Below are 20,759 nucleotides of genomic sequence, written 5' to 3'. Positions count from 1 at the left end.
AACAGGCACTACGGTCAATGATCCACGCGAAGTTACATGAAGGCATTTGGGGATGGAAAAGTACAAGAGGAGAGCCAGGGAGGCAGTCTATTGGCCTGGGATCAACCGGGACATCAGGTTGATGGTGGAGAACTGTGAAACGTGTCAAAAATTTAGCACGGGTAGAGCAAGGAACTTATGCAGATGGGCGAGACAGCCACGACACCGTGGCAGAAGCTTGGCATGGATCTTTTCCATTTAAATGGAAAGGAGTACCTTCTGGTCATAGATTATTTCTCTCACTACCTGGAGATAGCGCAGTTTTCAAATTCTACAGCAAGATGTGTTATTAAGAATGTCAAAGAATATTTGCGCGACATGTCACTCCGAATGTGGTCATGAGCGATAATGGTCCTTGTTTTGACTGCTATGAGTGAACTGCATTTGCGAGGCAGTATGTTTTCCAACATGTTACTTCCAGTCCGCATTACCCTCAGTCGAATGGCAAGGCTGAAAAGAGAGTGCATATCATCAAGCAGCTCCTAAAGAAAGTACTGGACAGCGATGATACATATCTTGCACTCCTCAGCTATCGTTCGGCACCACAAGTCAATGGCCTCTCGCCTGCTCAAATGCTGATGTCCAAGCAAATGCGAACGACACTACCTCATTTTCAACATGAGCCCGTGAGCCATTCATTAGCAAGACAATTGACCTCTCAGAAAAAGAGGCAGAAGGGATTCTATGATAGGTCTGCCAAAAGACTTTAACCTCTGCAGCCAGAGGATATGGTAAGAGTAGAAGACTCCGAAGGAAATGGATGGTCTAAACAGGCAAAGGTATTATGACAAGCAGGTACAAACCTGTATCTCATTATTATGGATAAAGGTGCTATCATGAGAAGGAATAACCATTGCGTACCGCATCTCTATTGATGTTACAAATAAAAAGGTTTTTTGTATTTCACTTACAAATCTGGTGCCAGTAAGTCATTTGAGCAGTCAAGGGTCAAAGATCTCAGAAATGTGATACAAATTATTGGTTAATTCACTTGTGTTGGAACTCCAGGGTCTGTGGGGCTGGAATTGACCGTTCACTTGCCCAGGGAGTTGTTACAGACCACAGACCAGGATCTCAACAGCAATGGTTTTGCAGAGTTGACCTGCAAAAAGTTACTCCATGCACCGTTGGAAAGCCTCACTGCCAGATAAAGCAGTTGTATCAGAAAGAATATCCAGAAATAAAATTTGAGTGTATACCAGACTGTTATTACATTAGAACTAATGTATTAATGACAAAGTCGAGACCTTAACATATTCAGGCAGATGGGAAATGGGCAGAAGTTCATCAAGTTGTATTATCGGTGGTATTATTGGTGGGTTATAGAAAGCAGTTTTTCCAGGTAACGCATGAGGTTTTAGTTATTTAAGGGGAAGGAAAATGCAAGCAAAAATACAAAAACATTTTTATTTGCCTGGTCTGCATAAGAATGTAGTTAAATTTTGCCCTACATGTCAGATGATAGTAAAACCTCAAGCGGTATTCAAACCAGCACACTGAACAATCATTCCGGCATTTGAGGAACCTTTTACTAGGGTCTGAATTGATTGTGTGGGTCTCCTTCCTAAGATAAAAAGTGGAAATCAGTATTTGTTGACTATAATGGATGTGTCTACTAAATTTCAGCAGGCCATTCTATTATGAAGTATTATAGCTAAGAGGGCTGTAGAGGAGTTAACTCATTTTCTTTTACCAGATGTGGACTACCAAAAGAAATCCAATCAGATCAAAGATCCAATTTTCTGTCGAAGTTATTCATGGAAGTCATGGATAGCTTAAGAATAAAGCAATTTAAATTAACTGCAGGGTTTGTTAGAAAGGTGGCTCCAACCTTTAAAGACAACGTTGAGGGTGTAGAATCTGGAGGATTCAGATCAAGGAATTCCATTTATACAACTTGCAAATAAGGACTCATCAAATGAATCAATTAAATTAAATTCACTCAAATTGATTTTTGGTCATCAGGTAAATTGAGTTCAGGAGGAATTGTCGTGTCAGCGTTCTGAGACTACCTTGTTGGACTATGTGGACAAATTAAAGGAGAGGTTAAATAGGGCTGGTTAGTTGGCTAGAAAGCATTTAAAATTGTCACAGCCATGTGATGAAGAGGCATATAAGGAATCAAAAACTCATAGTTTTGTTCGTGTGGAGAAAGTATTAGTATTATTACCAGTGATAGGTGAACCTTAAAAGCACGATTTAGTGAGCCGTATCAAATCAGAAAGAAATAGAGTGAGGTAAATTATTTGATAAGAACTCCAGATTGAAGGAAAACTCCACAGAGTATGCCATGTTAATATGCTCAGAAAGTGTTTTGATGGGGAAGGAAATCCGGAGTGTAGCCTTCTGGGATGGCCACGTCCCGGTTACAAAATGGACACTTGCAAAGAATGCAGGGAAAATTGGACAATACTAAGACACAAGCAGGTGCAAGGTCTGTCCGTTGATTAGAATCTTAAGCTCTCAGACAGGACAGAAACTGCTAAGCAATCTACATATTAATGAGCCATCTCCGGGGACAAAAGGGAAACATTTAGATACACAATGTTAAGGCAGACACCCCGGCGCCAGAAGAGACTAAAACAAAGCAGACCAACGGTCACCTAGGACACGCCCAGCAATCAGGGAACCACCCCTCTATTGGAGGAAGATCGATACGAATGATTGGGAAAGGCCCAATTAATTGAGACCAAGTTCAAGACCCGCCCAAAAGCGGGCAAAGCCCTTTTTAGTATAAAAGGTATTCCCCAAGGGAGAATCTTTCTTCTTTGGCTTTGGCTCTCAGCGAAGAGAGAGACCAGTTGCTATCCTGTAAACAGCTCAACCCAGCAGCCTCATAACTGAGCAACAGCCATTGTTCCTCTGACTGAGTGGGCACCCGAAGCTAAGTATACGCTTTAGTAATAGTGGTAGTTTAGTTTGTAGAGTTTATGCATGAGTAGATTTGACTGTGTGTAAATAAATGAGCATTGCTTTTGAACTTACTAACTGATGTATCGAGTCTTTGATCAGTATTCGGTTCTGTACCTTGTGGCGGTGTCGAAAGATACCTGGCGACTTTGAGCAAACATAATTAAACAGAGCCAAATTAAAAGTCAAACAGCCAATTAGCAACATTTACTGGTGACTCCGGTGGGACCTGACTTAGAAGTGGCCTAACCACTCCGAGAGAAGGCAAAATTTGAATTGCGAAACCAATTGGAAACAGAAAAACTACAAGCGTAAGAACAGTACTGATCAAGCCTCTGAGATTCGGAAGTGTGTTAATGCATGCATACTAACAGGGATATAAGGTAAACCTGAGAGATTTTGTTGCGTTAAACTGTCGGGAGTTTAGTAGGCCGGAAATTAGTGTAAGCCGTACCCGTGTTTACATCACCACTTTATCACCCCCTGTTCCAAATTCAGTAGAGAACCTAAATAGAGAAAATGGCAATGAAGGCAATGGAATGCCTTATGAACCCCCAGGAATTTGAGGTCGCAGCGACCAGTAGAGTAGGACAGTGTCCCGTTTGGGAAGATGAGATCAAGAAATATCTCAAAGGGAAAGGATGGCCCCTTTGGAGTGAATTCTGCGATAATGAGGAAACAGGTCCCGGGAGTATAGGACATACTTGGTGGGAGAACCTGTCAGAGATACACAAGAAGAGCTTAGGGAAAGCTCTCAAGCCGATGGCAATCGTGTCCTGTTTGGCACAATTGCAAGGCACAGAGGAGGTCGTTAGGACGCTCCGTAGAGAGATAGAGGAGAAAGACAGAACCAGTGAGGTAGACGTGAGTGAGGTAGAGATGGAGAATCGAGATTTAAAAGAGCAGTTAGCAGCAAGGGACAGAGAGGTGGATGATGCCAAGCGGGCACATCAGTCTTGTCTCGTGCATTTGAACAGTTTTCAGACGCAATATGATAAGGCCTACCAGGACACGCAACGTGCGGTCTTGGTAAGACAAGAGACCAAACAGCAAGTCGAGAAATTGCAGAAACAGTGCAATGATTTAAAAGCAGCCCTACGAGCACTCCATACTTCCACGACGGAACAAAAAGCTCAGTAGACCATGCAAAGTGCCAGAAGCAAATTGCAGAACTGCAATCTCTGCTTTCCGTTCAAAATGGATTTCAAAGTACATTCGGACCCCAATTAGATCAGGAAAACGGCCCCGATTGGCAGGAATTGAACGAGATTGCCCAAAGATACGGACATGGGACATGTACGCAGGAAAAACCCCAGAAAAGGAAAGCACCCCAACCCCCAACCGAACAGGCAGAACACACCCCCATGAACCCTGTAACCACACACTGCAGGGCCACAGCAGAAGAAGAAGCAGATTTCCTTTACACAACCCCGTTAACCGTGACCCAATTACGGGACGCGTGTGGAAAAATTACACTGTTCCTTCCCACATCAGACACCCACCAATTTTTCGCAAGGTCAAACAGCAGGCTACCATGTACGGCCTGGACGAAAAGGAGCAAGTGAAGCTCACAGTTTTAAGCCTTGACCCTTCAGTTGTGGCAGCCCTTCCCGACCCACAGAATGTTGGAGGAGCCACACTCCAAGAGATGCACACCGCGATCCTTGATGCGATCGGCTTTAACAGAGGAGACCCCGTAGAAGGCCTCAATAAGTGTAGGCAAATTCTAGTCTCCCACGCCACAGAAGCAGGACGAAAAGCTTGCGCAAACTATGACCCCTCAGATGAGGCCCACAATGAAAAATGGGTTTTCAAGAGATTGTCCCGCGCTTGGGAGCAATCAATTGCAGGCAAAACCGCATTTATAACACCCGATAAAGAGCAGCCAGAGATGAACCCAGTTAAAGCACACCAGAACCCCGCATGGGTAAATGAGGGCAGGAACAGCCAACCCCAGGCCAAAGCTCAGGAATGTTACAAATGTGGACAGCTAGGACACTTTGCACGAGAGTGTCAAGCGCCCCAAAAGCAGCAGAGAAGCCAACAGACAGGCACCTAAAACAGGAATGGGGCAAAGCCGATCCATAGCATTAGCGTCCGTTCAGAGAATGCAGACATGAACGGCACTGACTGACGGTGTTCGGGCTCCCCAACTTGGGTCTGTGACACCCTTTGGGACAAGCCGGTAGTAGCAGGCAAAGTTCGGGGACAACCCGTAGAATTTCTTTGGGACACAGGAGGGTCCCGCACCACACTCAATTCCTCCACGATGTTTCAGCGAGACACATGGCCCACAACAGACACCATCACACTCAGCGGTTTTACAGGCCATTTACAACAGGGTCACATCACAGCCCCTGCAGCAATACAAATAGGGAACATCACAACTAAGCACCCTGTAGTTTTAGTTGATCTGCCCCAGACAGCAGAACATATCCTTGGGATCGATTTCATGAGCTCCCATAATCTTTCTTTCGACCCAGTTAACAAGTGTGTTTGGAAAATGGCAAAGGCAGCATGAGCCCCCGCCACGCTCGCAGTAGGAGAGCATGTAAACAGGATTAGCTCAGTAGGAGACTTCTGGTTCGACTCTTGAACCATTAGTGCAGACAAACAGGTTAGGGCAATCCTGCAGGAACATAAAGCAGCATTTGCACAGCACAAGCACGACTGTGGCAATTTGGCTGGCTTTGTGAACATTACAGGTCCCAACCCCAAACCCCAGAAGCAGTACGGATGTCCCTAGGAAGCAGAGGGAGAAATCTCCAAAGTAATAGATAGTTTGTTGGGTGAAGGCGTACTCAGATCAGTAGCCTCCGCAAACAACGCACCAATTTGGCCCATCAGGAAACCGGATGGATCATGGCGATTGACCATTGATTACCGGGAACTGAACAAAGTAACCCCAGCAGCAGCCCCCACCATAGCCCCGAGTCCCAAGGCCATGCTCAAACAGGGACTCCAGTCAATTTTTTTTTCTGTTTTGGACATTAGTAATGGATTTTGGTCCATTCCATTGGCTAAAGCGTGCCAGTACAAATTTGCCTTTACATTCCAAGGGCAACAGTACAAGTGTACGTGCCTTCCACAAGGCCTCCACAACTCCCTCCTCCATTTTCCACCGACAGCTGGCAAATGGATTAGCACAATTTTCCCGCCCTGATTGTCTGGTCCAGTATGTAGACGACTTGTTACTACAGACTGACACAAATGGAGAGCACATTTTGCTTATCGCCGAACTCCTAGCACTCCTAAGAGAAATTGGTTGTAAAGTTAACCCCAAGAAGGGCCAGATTCTGAAAGAAAAAGTGATTTACTTGGGAACAGTGATCATTCATGGTAAACGCGGGATCGAGCAAAAGAGAATTGACTCGATCGTCAAATTGCCCCTTCCCCACAATGTCTCAGGCCTCCAGTCATTATTACGACTGGTTGGCTACTGCCGAAACCATATTGACGGTTTCGCTACTAAAGCAGCGCCCCTATCCGACCTTCTCAAGAAGCAGGCACCTTGGGAATGGCTTCCACAGCATACGGATGCCGTGGATGCTTTAAAAAGAGCACTCAGCACAGCCCTCACACTACAGGTCCCAGATCCACTTTCCCCATACGCAATCGAAGTTGCAAGCACAAACCGAACCCTTTCGGCCGTGCTCCTCCAGGAACGCCATGACCAATTACGCCCCGTAGCATACGCCTCACGCGTGTTAGACCCTGTGGAGCAAGAATTTTCTGCTGTGAAAGGCACCTGCTCGCAGTTTTTTGGGCAGTACAATACTTCGCCTGCATTACAGGACTCAACTCCATCACCATCCTCACAGAACCCACCCCGACACAGCTATTGTTAGACGGCCGACTTAAGGATGGCACAGTCAGCCAAATCCGCGCAGCCCGTTGGACCCTTCTTTTACAGGGACGGGTCATCACAGTAAAATGAACAAAGACCCACACCTTCTTTGCTGATAATTTGCAGTATGCAGGCACCCCTCATGAATGTGAGATCATCACCACGAAACAGAACACAGGCCCATTTATTCCCAAAACACCTCCCAGGAAAACAGGTAGTACACCCCAGAGACCCCAGCCCACAGACACGTGCGCACCCCTGAAGATTTCTGTGGATGGCTCCTCCACAGTGTTAAATGGAAAGAGAATTACCGGTTGCGGTATATATGTAGAGGACGCGCAGGGACGCGCCCTAGATAGAATTTCAGTAAAGTTGCCAGGACACTTAGGCTCGCATGCAGCAGAGCTGGCAGCGATTGCATACATTGGAGACCACCCGACTCGTTCCTGACCCCAGCAGACATCTATTCAGACAGCTTGTATGTCTATAATAGTTTGACAGAATTCTTACCCCTGTGGGAAACAAGAGGATTTGTTTCCATGGACGGTAAACCCCTACCATCAGCCCCATTACTCCGCCATATCTTGGAGACAGCGAAAGATAGAAAATACGGAATAATTAAGGTTCGCAGTCATCACCGTTCTTACCCCCCTGGTAACGTTAAAGCAGACGCCCTAGCGAAGGCAGGCTCCAGGCATAGTTATTTTTGGAACCCCCCCGAAAGCACCCCAGTACACGCAGTTTGGTCTCACAGACCAACATTCAGGATCTAGCGAGGGCGCAGAAAGAGGACGAGAAACTCAGGGAAGTTTTAAAGGGTACTTTCCCAGCCCCGTATGATAAATACAGAAACGCAATCACCACACACGATGGTGTGATTTTAAAGGATGGCATTTATATAGTTCCCAGCCAGGACAGGAACCAGATCATTTGTCAGTTCTATGACAATCATGGACACCAAGGAATTGAACCCACCCTAGCCCACCTCAGACCGCTTTGTTGGTGGCCTGATTTAAAAATCGATGTAACGCACTATATTGAGAATTGCTTAATCTGTGCCCAGAACAATCCGAACAGATATGAGAAAAAGGCTCAACTTAGTCATACCCGCCCCGTTAATGGACCCTGGACAAATCTCCAGATAGATTATATAGGACCCCTACCCCCGTGCAGAAATGGTTACAAGTATGTGTTGGTGGTCATAGGCACCATCACAAAATGGGTGGAAGCATTTCCATCACGAACTAATACGGCCAAGACAACGGCTAAAATCTTAACACACCACATCTTTACAAGATGGGGCCCCCCACGCAGTATAGAGTCCGATCAAGGCTCCCATTTCACCGGACGTGTAATGAAAAACGTCCTCACGATTTTCGGCATTCGATAAAAATTTCACATCGCATACCACTCCCAGTCAAGTGGTATCGTAGAACGAATGAATAGGACCCTCAGGAAAATGGTCCAGCAGAATAACAGCACCTGGGATTCAGTACTCCCATTTGCTTTGATGTTTTTAAGAAACACCATATCTACATCCACAGGATACACCCCCCACACCCTCATGGCCAGACGCCCCATGAAAGGCACTGAGTATTTATTAGGATTGGATTTGGCCAGCCCTGCAGTTACAGCCCATGAAAATGCGGTTAAACAACTGATATAGAACATAAAGGCAGCCCAACTTGCAGCAGCAGTGAGACTTGGAACCAGGAAGAAACAGAGCAAGGCTTGTTTCGACAAAACAGTACACGCCACTTAGTTTACAGTAGGGCAACAAGTTATGCTTTCCCTTTACAACCCCAGTTCATTCCTCGCCCCAAGATTTTCCGGAACGTACTCCATTTCGGACAAAGTCAGACCCTCAGTATAGAAAATAACCTATCCCAATGCTAAGTCTGCGTGGTTTCATATAAACCAGCTCGCAGAATAACCACACACACATCTGCTCGCAACAGCAGACGAGCACGCCCCGCCCATATATGACGTAATCGTACCCTCCCCCAACCACTCCAGCCCGCCCTCAGGCACGACTTCAACTCCGCCCCCAGAGGCACAACTCCGCCTCTCCCTTCCCTCAACCAGCAGCGACAGCGACAGTGATAGCGATCACGTTGACGATAGCCACAGCACACCACGTTACGACTACACCCCTGCACCAGGCCCCACTCCCAGCGAATCTGAGCATGATTCTACTGACCCATTTGAGATTACTTATATCCAAGCCCCTGACCCAGACCCACCGCCCGACGATTACGCATAGTAGCTCCAACCTTGACACACGATTCTGGCACCGAGACAATTTGTTCAGGCTCATCCGGAATGATGAGATGGACCCCAATTCGCCCCAAGCAGCTTTAGCATGGTTACTACAGTCAAGAGTTTGGCAGCCGCGAGAAGATGATGACTTAGAGTCTGACTCTAAGCAGTGAGGTGTCCAGATGATGCAAAAAAAAAGGAACCGATGGAGAGATACGGTGTCCTTTCTGATGGAACCTTCACCATTTTCGTTGTATGTTTGTTCGATAGTGTTAACGTTAAGTGTTGTTCGTAAACTCGAAAGTTTTCACGGCCCCACGTCACCACTCCTTTAAAGCCCCCTGGCTGTTAATGGAACAAGTTTGTCCCCAGACAATAGTTCAGAGGAATTAGTTTGTCGACAGAACACGACTCATAGCTACTCTCCTGATTCAAGAGGAAGCCCCCACGACGACCACATTCTTACCCGTTCTTGCTGGTTGCTCAGGCAGTGGAGAAACGGCATTGGTCCCCGCCCTGCCTGAGGACCCCCCCTCTGGTCAGCTACGCTCGGGTAAAGCACATACGGCATTGATCACCGTCCTACCCGGAGATTCCACCCATTTCTTACCCGCCGCGGCCCATACGCACCCCATTTTGTCTCGTTACGTTCAAAATTCTTCTGTTTGGTTTTGGCAACCCTTAGGTTGCTTCCCTATGCTATTTACATCCTCAAACACTGGGATGGTAAATCACACAGGCTGCGAGACGGCTTGCAGTACTTTCTTAGATGTCTAGTCCAAATATTCGGTTTAAAAAAAAAGAGGGAGTCACAGATGATGACCAATTATAAAGGGAAATTGCCAATAATGGACAGACAGACAGACATACGAGATCTTAAGCAAGATAATAACAGAAATTATGCTTGAGAATAGTTAGAGGTTCCAGTTTTTTATTTTTCTGTAATGCATGTATTAATGTCATAGCGCCCCGTAGAGTTTTTATGATAATGAATGTATTTTAAATGGTTTAGGTAAAATTGTGTTGCATAAGATAGGACAGTGTAGAGCCTGAGTATGGGTGCCCCGTTTGGCCAGAGGATGAAGACGACGGAGTAGTGTGATCCATCACACTTCGCGTTGAGGATCACAAGGAGGGTGTGTACCCATCTGGGATGGCCATGTTCCGGTTACAAAATGGACACTTGCAAGGAATGCAGGGAAAATTGGACAATACTAAGAAACAAGCAGGTGCAAGGTCTGTCTGTTGATTAGAATCTTAAGCTCTCAGACAGGACAGAAACTGCTAAGCAATCTACATACTAATGTGCCATCTCCGGGGACAAAAGGGAAACATTTAGATAGACAATGTTAAGGCAGACACCCCGGCGCCAGAAGAGACTAAAACAAAGCAGACCAACGGTCACCTAGGACATGCCCAGCAATCAGGGAACCACTCCTCTATTGGAGGAAGATCGATACGAATGATTGGGAAAGGCCCAATTAATTGAGGCCAAGTTCAAGGCCCGCCCAAAAGCGCACAAAGCCCTTTTTAGTATAAAAGGTATTCCCAAGGGAGAATCTTTCTTCTTTGGCTTTGACTCTCAGCGAAGAGAGAGACCAGCCTAGCAGCTGCACCAGATCGATTAAGTTCCAAGTCAACGCATGCTACGAGATAGACACTCCTAGTTGCTATCCTGTAAACAGCTCCACCCAGCAGCCTCAGAACAGAGCAACGGCCATTGTTCCTCTGACTGAGTGGGCACCCGAATCTAAGTATAGGCTTTAGTAATAGTGGTAGTTTAGTTTGTAGAGTTTATGAATGAGTAGATTTAACTTTGTGTAAGTAAATGAGCATTGCTTTTGAACTTACTAACTGGTGTATCGAGTCTTTGATCAGTATTGGGTTCTGTACCTTGTGGCGGTGTCGAACGATACCTGGCGACTCTTGAGCAAACGTAATTAAACAGAGCCAAATTAAAAGTCAAACAGCCAATTAGCAACAGGAGGATGTGTTCATAGTTATAACTCAGGGAGAAGAGATAAATCCAGGTGATTCTAAATGTGACATTGTTCAAATTAGAGTGGACAATGAGAAAGCAATAAGAAATTTGGATAAATTACCAAGTTACCTTTCGGAGAAAAATATGAGTGACTTGAAAGAGGTATTACAGTAACAAAGAGCCATGGAAGTACAAAAGTGATCATGCATAATAATAATCTTTATTATTGTCACAAGTAGGCTCACATGGAGATGTAGGAAATTCTCTTCTAATTACGTAATATCCAGATGGACAAAATCCACTCATGTTGCCACAGGTTCAAAAGAAAATTGAAAGCATCCTTCAGAATGATATCCTTGAAGTGAATGGAGTGATTGGAGTTCACCTATATGATTATACCAAAACCAGATGGAACGCAACAATTGCGTGTGTACTATCGGAAAGTCAGTGCAGTTATGAAGTCTGATTTGTATACTTTTCCTCATTTGGAAGACTCTATTGAAAAGGTGGGTCAAGCAAATTTAATTACCAAAATTTACTTACTGAAAGGATACTGGCCAGAGAAGGTAAATGAAGGTAATGAGTAGTGTTTAAAGTTAAAAACCTTTGTCAGAAAGGGCGAAGGAGGTTTCGGTTTTTGTGAAGCCAAATGGTCTATACCAGTTTAAAGTTATGTTGTTTAGAATGAAGAATGCGCCAGCAACATTGCAAAGACTAACCAACAAGGTCAGTTCTAGACTAAAGAATTGTGCAGTGTACATAGGCGATCTGGTGATGATCAGTTAAACCTGGAAAAAGCATTTGGAATATTTAAAGGAATGGTTTGATCGACTACAAATGGCTGGCTTGGTGGTAACCTTGACTAAAAGTGAGTTTGCTAAAGCCTAAGTCACATTCTTAGGTCATACTGTTGGACAAGGTCAGATGGTCCCACGGAAAGTGAAAATGAAAGCTGTTGAGGACTTCACACTACCAGATGTCAAACGAGATGTTTTGAGATTTCTGGGCGTGAGTGGTTTCTACAGAAACGTTGTGCCAGCCGGCGTGGATTGAACCACCTTTGGGACGGCGGGACATGGCGGCGCAGGCGGGCTCCGGGGTCCTGGGGGGGGGGCGGGGTGATCTGGCCCCGGGGGGGTGCCCCCACGGTGGCCTGGCCCACGATCAGGGCCAACCGATCCGCGTGTGGGCCTGTGCCGTGGGGGCACTCTTTTCCTTCCGCCTTCGCCATGGTCTCCACTATGGCGGAGGCGGAAGAGACCCCCTCCACCGCGCATGCGCGGGGATGCCGTGAACGGTCGCTGCCGCTCCCGCGCATGCGCCGCACGGCAAAGTCATTTCCGCGACGGCTGGCGGGGCACCAAAGGCCTTTCCCGCCAGCTGGCGGGGCAGAAATCAGTCCGGCGCAGGCCTAGCCCCTCAAGGTGAGGGCTCGGCCCCTCAAGATGTGGAGAATTCCGCACCTTTGGGGCGGCGCGATGCCGGACTGATTCACGCCATTTTTGGCGCCGGTCGGCGGACATCCGATTACGGAGAATCCCGCCCCATGTGTTCGACTTCCGGTGTTGGCCATGGTGTGAGTGGTCGCATTTTTGGTGACTCCAGATCAAGGTGGGATTGCTTGGTTCTTTTTCACCTGACTTAAGGGGTGTTTGCTGGTGTGAGGTGTATGAACACTGAGAAATAGTCGTGCTCCATCAGTTGGGCCGGTTTATGGCTTACCAGACAAGGAGTGTAACGAGTAGGAGGCAGCAGCCTCTTGTGGGGGAGGGGGGACGCTGACAAGGTTGGAGTTAGTGTGGCACACTTGGTTAACTGGAGATGGTGGCGGACATCTTAGGGGAGGGTCCGAGGGCGAGTGAGGCATGAACCGGGGGGAGCTGTTTAAAGAGGGGCTACGGCTGATCAATTAAAAGATCTCACGTTTTCACACATTTAAGGGGCTGGAAGGCGCATGTTGTGTTTCTTCAGGAGATGCACCTGAAGTTGGGAGACCAGACAAGGCTGTGGAAGGGCTGGGTGGGGCAAGTGTCCCATTCGGGGTTGAATATGAAATCAAGGGGGGTGACTGATCAATAAGAGGGTGGCTTTTGAGTTGGGAAGTATTATAAATGACCCTGAGGGTAATTTTGTGATGGTGAGTGGGAAGCTGGAGGGGATGCCGGTGGTGCTAGTGAATGTATATGCCTCAAATTGGGATAATGTGGATTTTCTGAGGTGGGTTTTAGCACAGATTCAGGACCTGGACTTGCACTAGCTGATTATGGGGGAGGATTTTAATACAGTGCTGTATCTTAGGTTGGACCGGTCGTGCCCTATTCAGCTATGGCAAAGGAGTTGCTGGGGCTTATGGAATGTATGGGCGGGAGGTGGGGAAATTGGGAGGGTAAGGCACGATAGGAACACAATGGTATCGGAGATGAAGGGGATAAATGGAGTGTTTGAGGCTGTTTACTGGTGTTTGTATAATTCAGAGCCTCTGGTGGGGGAATGAAGGGATGAGGTGGTTTTTGAACGTGTAGAAGTTTCCGAGGGTTGAGGAGGTGGAGGTGCAGGGGCTGGGGCCCTGTTCGGGCTGAGGGAGGTAATGGAATGCGTGGCATCAATGCAGGAAGGGGACGCCCCGGGTCCGGATTGGTTCCCAGTCGAGCTCTGTAAGAAGTTCGGGTTGGAACAGGGGTCCATGCTAATGGAGGTCTATCATGAGTGATGGTGAGGGGAGAGCTTCCCTCCATGCTGTCCCAAGCTTCAATATTGCTCATTCTAAAGAAGAACAAGGACCCAAAGCAGTGTGGATCATACCATCCCATCTCGCTGTTGAAAGTAGATGCAAAGTTGTTGGCGAAGGTGCTGGTGACGCGGATAGAGGACTGTATGTCGGGGGTGATAGTTGAGGACCAGACGGGCTTTGTGAAGGGGAGGCTGTTGTCAGCGAACATACGGAGGTTGCTTAATGTTATAATGATGCTCTCGGAGGGCTGAGAAGTGGAAGTGGTTGTGGCAATGGTGCAGAGAAGGCTTTTGACCAGATCAAATGGGTGCATTTGTTTGAGGTGTTGGGGCGGTTCGGGTTTGGGCAGGAGTTTGTGGATTGGGTTTGGTTGCTGTAAAAGGCGCCTAAGGCGAGTGTTTAGATGAACAAGGTCAATTTGGATTATTTTGGGTTGCACTGGGGGACGAGGCAGGGGTGTCCGCACGCTCCGCTGCACATTGCCCTCACGATTCAGCCGCTCGTAATGACGATTAGGATTTTAAAAATAAATTTAGAGTACCCAATTCATTTGTTCCAATTAAGGGGCAATTTAGCGTGGACAATCCACCTACCCTGCACATCTTTGGGTTGTGGGGGCGGAACCCACGCAAACACAAGGAGAATGTGCAAACTCCACATGGACAGTGACCCAGAGCCAGGATCGAACCTGGGACCTCGACGTCGTGAGGCAGCAGTGCTAACCACTGTACCACTGTGCTGCCCGGGCGCTTAGGGGTTTGAGGGAGTGGAGGAGTATTGAGCGAGTGGGGGTTGAGCATCGCGTTTCTTTGTACACGGATGATCTCTTGCTGTATATTTTGGACCCAGTCGGGAGCTTTGATGAGATTGTGAAGATTTTGGGGGAATTTGGCCGCTTTTCATGGTGTAAGCTTAATATGGAGAAAAGAGAGGTATTTCAAATTAATGCATGGGAACAGGAAAGGAGGTTGGGGGAACTGCTTGGTGGGGGCGAACGTTCGCTACCTTGGGATACAGTAGTGGCGCGGAATCCGGCCCAGCTGCACATATTGAATTTGGCGCGGCTGATGGGAGTGAATGAAGGTGGACTTTAAGAGGAGAGATATGTTGCATTATCGTTGACGGGTCAGGTCCAGACATAATGATGATGGTGTTGCCAAGTTCTGTTTGTGTTCCAAAACCTCAGAATTTCCGGCCCGTCTATTTTTAGGAAAGTTAGCGGGATGATCTTGAGGTATGTGTGTGCGAGGAAGGTTCCGCGGGTTAGGAGGGTGTTTTTGGAGAGGGATCGACAGGGGGTTGGGGGGGGGGGGGGGGGGGATGGTTCGCATTGCCGAGTTTTTTGAATAACTGCTGGGCAGCTAATATTGCAATCGTTAGGAAATGGGCAGTTTGGAGATTGTCGGAGGGGGCCTTGTGTAAGGGGACCAAATTATAGGATTGTTCTGGCGGGGTTGGATGCGCGGTTCCGAGGCTGGCGGCAGGTGAGGATAGTATATTTTAGGGATCTGTTTGTGGGAAGAATGTGTGCAGGCCTGGAGGAGCTGGAGGGGACATATCAGTTGCTGAAGGGGAATGGGTTCAGATATCTGCAGGTTAGGGACTTCATGAGAAAGGAGGTGCCGATTTTTCCGATGTTGCTGCCCCCAATATTGCAGGCTAAGCTTCTGTCTGAGGATGAGACAGGGGAGGGCAAGGTTGCGGATATATATGGGGAGCTGTTGCAGAGGGAGAGTACTCCATGTAGCAGGTTAGGCGTAAGTGGGAGGAGGGGTTGGCTGGGGCATTTGGGGTCGGAGTGCGGAGGATGAATATGGCCTCGTCGTGTGCAAGACTAGGCTTTATCCAATTTAAGATGGTGCACTGGGCCCACATGACAGTGCCCAGGAAGGGTCAAATCTTTCCAGGGATGGAGATACGTGTGGGTGGTGTAAGGGGAGGCTGGCGAATCATGTGCATATGTTTTGGCCGTGTCCAAGGTTTTGGAAGAGATTTTCGGAGATAATGTCAAAATTTTGGGGGAGTAAAGGTAGCTTTGAGACCAGAGGTGGTGATATTTAGAGTGTCAGAGGATCAGGGAGAGCAGGCGGGGAGAGAGGCTGATGTGTTGGCCTTTGTCACCCTGATAGCCTGGAGACGGATTTCATTGTGCTGGCGGGGCACAGAGCCGCCAAAGGCAGGGGCATGGGTGAGTGATTTGGCAGAATTCCTGCATTTGGAAAAGATCAAGGTCACGGTTCGAGATTCGGAGGAGGAGTTCACCTTGAGGTGGAAGCTGTTCATTGACTTTTTTTTAAGGAATCTGGGTCGTCAGCGATGGGGGGTGGGGTTGTTTTATTTTTGTTTTGTCTGGGTAGGGGGGGTGAAAAAATGGAAAAGGGGCTGCCAGTGTGGCAGGGGTATGTGTGGGAGTGTTTAGGGAGGGAGGGTGTGTGTTTCTTGTTGCTGTGGTTTGCTTTGGTACTTCTTGGTTCTGCATATATTGAAAATGCCTTCATTAAAATGTTTTTTTTTAAATACATAGGTTCAAATACATACATGCATGCTAAAGCTGTGATTTGGGGGTCATAAAGGTGAAGAAATCATTGATTTTAACAAATTACTTGTACACAGAGAGATGGCTAATGGAGTATTGTTTATGTTTAGGAGGTTCCCTGGCGTGTAGATCATTTATGAGGGATTGTGTTTAGTCCTAGCTAAGGAGTTCATGGAACATCTTAGTGGGAGGAGATTTGAGAATGCCTTATTCTTGGGATACAAATGATGTAATTAATGGGAGGAGCCCCAGTGTGATGCTGTCCCAAAGACCTAGCAGTGGCCTTACATTCTGGTCGACTATTTAAAACTTGAGGCTGCCCTGTGTGCAATGGAGAGTGGACACATCTTTTGTGCAAATGTTTTGTCCACCATAGGCCACAGGGTCCACCTGGGTATTAGGATCTGGTGCTGTACATGGGTCTAGTTCCCTTAGCATTCAACTAGGCACTTTTCTCCAGTGTCTATCTCTATCTTCAGATTTGCGTTGCTGTAAATCATGTTCAGGGTGGTGAAGATCTCACTCGTTTCTGTGATGGCATTGACACTCTCACAGTGGTGTTGTTGGAGGCTCAGTGGTTTGGTTTCTCTGCCTGAGTTCCAGTTCATTCACTTTCCTGACGCTCCTCACCTTGGAAGACTGACCAGATGCAATGTGGCTTTTGCCAAAAGAAAGCTGCTATGATTTTGATTTGCAGTATTTTGTAAATTGATTCCACTTTCCTCATTTATAGCAGTGTCTACCATATGTCAGACATGCTGCTCTGTTGTGAGGGTGATGGGGCAGGGTTTACTCTGTACCATGTAAACTTCCAATTTCCTGCCTAAACACCTTGCTGCTTTTTTTCAGATTGTTTGTTTAGCATACAGTTGCTAATGGCTATTTGTCGTGTTAATTCTTGCTCTCGTGGCAGCTGCTTGTGGACTAGTCGGCAATGGACCCCACTGACTAACTCAACAGCAAGAGTACCAAATGCACATTAGCTCAGATTTCCAAAGTTGCCGTGTATGATTGCACTGATTTGTCAAATCTTTGGATTGTTGAGTTAAATACATGCCTGTCGAGTATTATGTACTTCACTGGCAGGCAAACATTTTTCGAATTATTTTGCGGGATGAAGATATTTGCAGTCCAGATGTAATTTTGAAGGAAGAAGTTCTACTCAGTAGCATTTTTAGAATTATTTTGGCATCCTCTTTCTCCTCCTCCATTTGAAACTCAACCTTCTCGCCAGCCTTGAGGCCTGCTAGATTTAGCAAGGTGTAAGTAAGCTTGTACCTTTTTTGATTAATCGGATAAGCCGGCAACACAATATATCCGCCACTCCTTTTCAAACTTGACCCAGTTGTCTGCAATATTTTCATTGAATACGAGTGGGTCGATGCGGCGAAGTCTTTGTGCCATACTGGCAATTCCTGACACCATTTTGAAGTGCTGTGCAGCTACTAAAAACTGGCACTTTGCCCGCGCTCCAGCGAGAACGCGGGCCCACTTCTGTCACGTGACCTTTTAAACAACCGCATCATCACATGACCAATTGGTCTACAAGCATTAGTTAAATTTCAATATATGCTGTCACAAATCCCGATATAATGAAGTTCAACTTATTAGGAGATCCCAGGATTGTACTTGGGTTGCCAACCCACCAGGGTTGGCCTGGAGTCTCCAAGGATCGAAGATCAATCTCCAGGACACTGCCGTGTGCAAAACCTTGAGAAACATCATTAGGACAGTAAAGAAGATTCTTTTTGCTATTTTGTTTGAACATCTCTCTTTGCCAGATACAAAAATATTGAAAGTGGGGAAAAAATGCTGTGTGGCTTACAGACGAGCATTATCCAATTGGGTAATGAGACTTATTGCTTTCCAATGGTGTGAGATGGCAAGAATGGATGGGTTAGCAATCTAATGGCTTGAGGGTGGGTGAAAGCCATGTGATGAAACCTCCAGGAAGATATTGATCACTGTTGGCAACCCTAAATGCAGCAAGGTTTACTTGCTGGATATTGCAGCAACTAAATTGTCATTGGAGGCTTGTAATATTAAAAATACCTGTTGGAGGAGGGTCAGGCGAAGTATAATGGTGTACTGTGGTGCATCAAGTGCATGTGTGAATCAATAAGATATATCAAGACAAAGGTTTATGTCTGCAGTTCATCGCCTGATCCCAACTATGCCACAGTACTAAGAGGCTTCCTGGCACTTCACACACACACCACCAACCCACACACATATCACTCATCCCCACACACACACACAGGCACGGGTAAATCCCGCCCTATCTGAATCTATCAACAACCTCCAGTCACACATTGTCAATGTTGATAGATGCCGATATAGTAGTATGGTAACATCCTGAATCATGACATTTACTTTCCTAATGCTGAAGGTCAAACCAAACTCTTTACAGGCGTGAGAATGTCTGTCCATTTGTTGCTGAAGGTGTTGCTTGGTGCACCAAACTCCATTGCTTACCTTAGGTTAATTTAAATTTGCATTTTGGGAACTTCAGTTCCCAGTGGGCTTCGGGATGTCTGCACAAACACAGGCCAGGAAATGGTGGCACACGCAGTTCAGACTCTTTTACATTTTCGGGTCTTCTGAGCCAGAGCGCTGGCTGGTGAATGGCCATATGTGCAGTTGGCACCTTTCACATTTTGAGGCTGGGAATCAGCTATTTGCATATTCATAGTTCATTTATTTTACTTTGTTAGACTGGGAACTGGCCCTGTCTGCCAGTGCAGAAGAAAAGGAAGCAAAGAAGTGAAATGGCGCAAAACCGCTGCATCAGGTGACTTGGAACGGGAGTGCCATTTAAGGGAAAGTGCCCCAGGGAGCAGGACATGGAAAGTGGGGGCTAGGGCGAAGGTCCCAAACCACGAAGATGGTCCAAACCAGGGAGTGGGGCTGAAAGAGGTTGCAGAAGAGAGGGACTAAGACAGGGATCAGAGATGGACCCCACTGAGTCAAGATACATGACAGGAACAAATAAAAAGGTTCCAAGTTAAAGAAAGAGCTGCAGATTGCAGACTTGAAGTGAAGTGGGTTTGAGAGAAGCCCTGAAGATGAAGAGACAGCTGACGGTTGGTGATTCCTTACTCCAGGCTTTTGGAGCAGTGTTTGGCCCGGCAAGGCCAAAGATCTGAAATTGTGCTTGAAAGGTAAAGCTCGGAGATCCAGAGGAAAGGAATCTCAGGAGGCAAGATTGAAACCCTGGAGGTGGATCCTATTGAAGCTATCTGAACAGGAGCAAAGTTTGAAGCTCCAAGATGAATTCTTCAAATGTGAAGATCGGAAATCCTCGTGAGAAAAACAGAGTTTCAAGGAGACCGGTTGGCTCACGATGTGACAAGCATCTGGGTGGGCTGTTGAGAAATCCATAGAATCTATTTTGGATACATCTGCCATTTACTTTGGAGCATGGTGTGTCTGACCACAGTTTGCCAGTTGGTTCACGTGTACTGCTTGCTAACCCTGAATATTGGCGTATAAGAAAGATATGGTAAATTGTTTTATTTTTCTGAATTTATATGTGTCTGTAAAGATGTGCAATCCATAGAATGTCTACAGTGCAGAAGCAGGCCATTTGGCCCATCAAAATTGCACCGACACCTCAGTAAAGCATTCTACCTAGGCCTTATCCTAGCCTACGCATCTTTGGACACTAAGGGGAAATTTAGCATGGTCAATCCACCTAACTTGCACATCTTTAGATTGTGGGAGAAAAGGGGACACCCGGAAGAAGCCCACGCAGACATAGAATGTGCAAAATGCACACAGTCACCCAAAGCTGGAATCGAACCTGACTCCCAGGCGCTATGAGACAGCAGTGCTAGACCCTGTGCCGCTGGGGTGAAGGAATAATGAACATTTGAATCATTTGCTTGTATTTGTTTTGCGATCTTTCCAACCTTGTTGTCTAATGTAATCTAGTTCATTTTTCTTGTTTTAATAAATATTTTATTCTGTGTGTTAAATGTTCAGTAGCAGACTTTGTGAATTTGTTCCGTAACTTTCCTCCACAGTTTATTAAAAAAAAACGAGGATCTATCAAGCCAGGTGTCACTCTGGGTCTGACTTGTCCGGTATTAGCATTAGCTGGGATTATAATACTCAAATGGAATGCTGGTGTGGTATTGTCAGCATGTAACAACTCTCTGAAGAGGTCTTGGCACCCCTTTGTCACGAATCTCAGGCGAGCAAGGTTGAACCGCTTTCTGTCAGTTCTGGTATGTAAACAAATACCCTCTGATGACGACCTGAAGGCACATGACATACATTCATACATCCTTACCATTTAGATAAATGGTCGAGATTGATAACTTGACAGTAAAGGAAGTTGACTATCAGAGGCTGTAACTATGCACTTGAGCAATTGTGACGTTGTCATCACAACGTGTTCTGAAGTTAACCATTGCCTACATGAAATGTCTCAACGTTGCTTGAAAGGCTAATG

At 46.5% G+C, this 20,759-nt stretch overlaps 1 protein-coding gene across 3 annotated transcripts in view; it reads right to left on the bottom strand.

Annotated features, from left to right (window-relative positions):
* The window catches only part of fto (FTO alpha-ketoglutarate dependent dioxygenase), a 637,435-nt gene that overhangs the window by 436,747 nt on the left and 179,929 nt on the right, over positions 1–20,759 (bottom strand). The window lies entirely within an intron of this gene.

Source organism: Scyliorhinus torazame, chromosome 10, assembly GCF_047496885.1.
Source record: "Scyliorhinus torazame isolate Kashiwa2021f chromosome 10, sScyTor2.1, whole genome shotgun sequence".
Lineage (NCBI taxonomy): Eukaryota > Metazoa > Chordata > Chondrichthyes > Carcharhiniformes > Scyliorhinidae > Scyliorhinus > Scyliorhinus torazame.
Note: the sequence above shows the minus strand (reverse complement) of the source record. Positions and strands in the feature narration are given on the sequence as shown.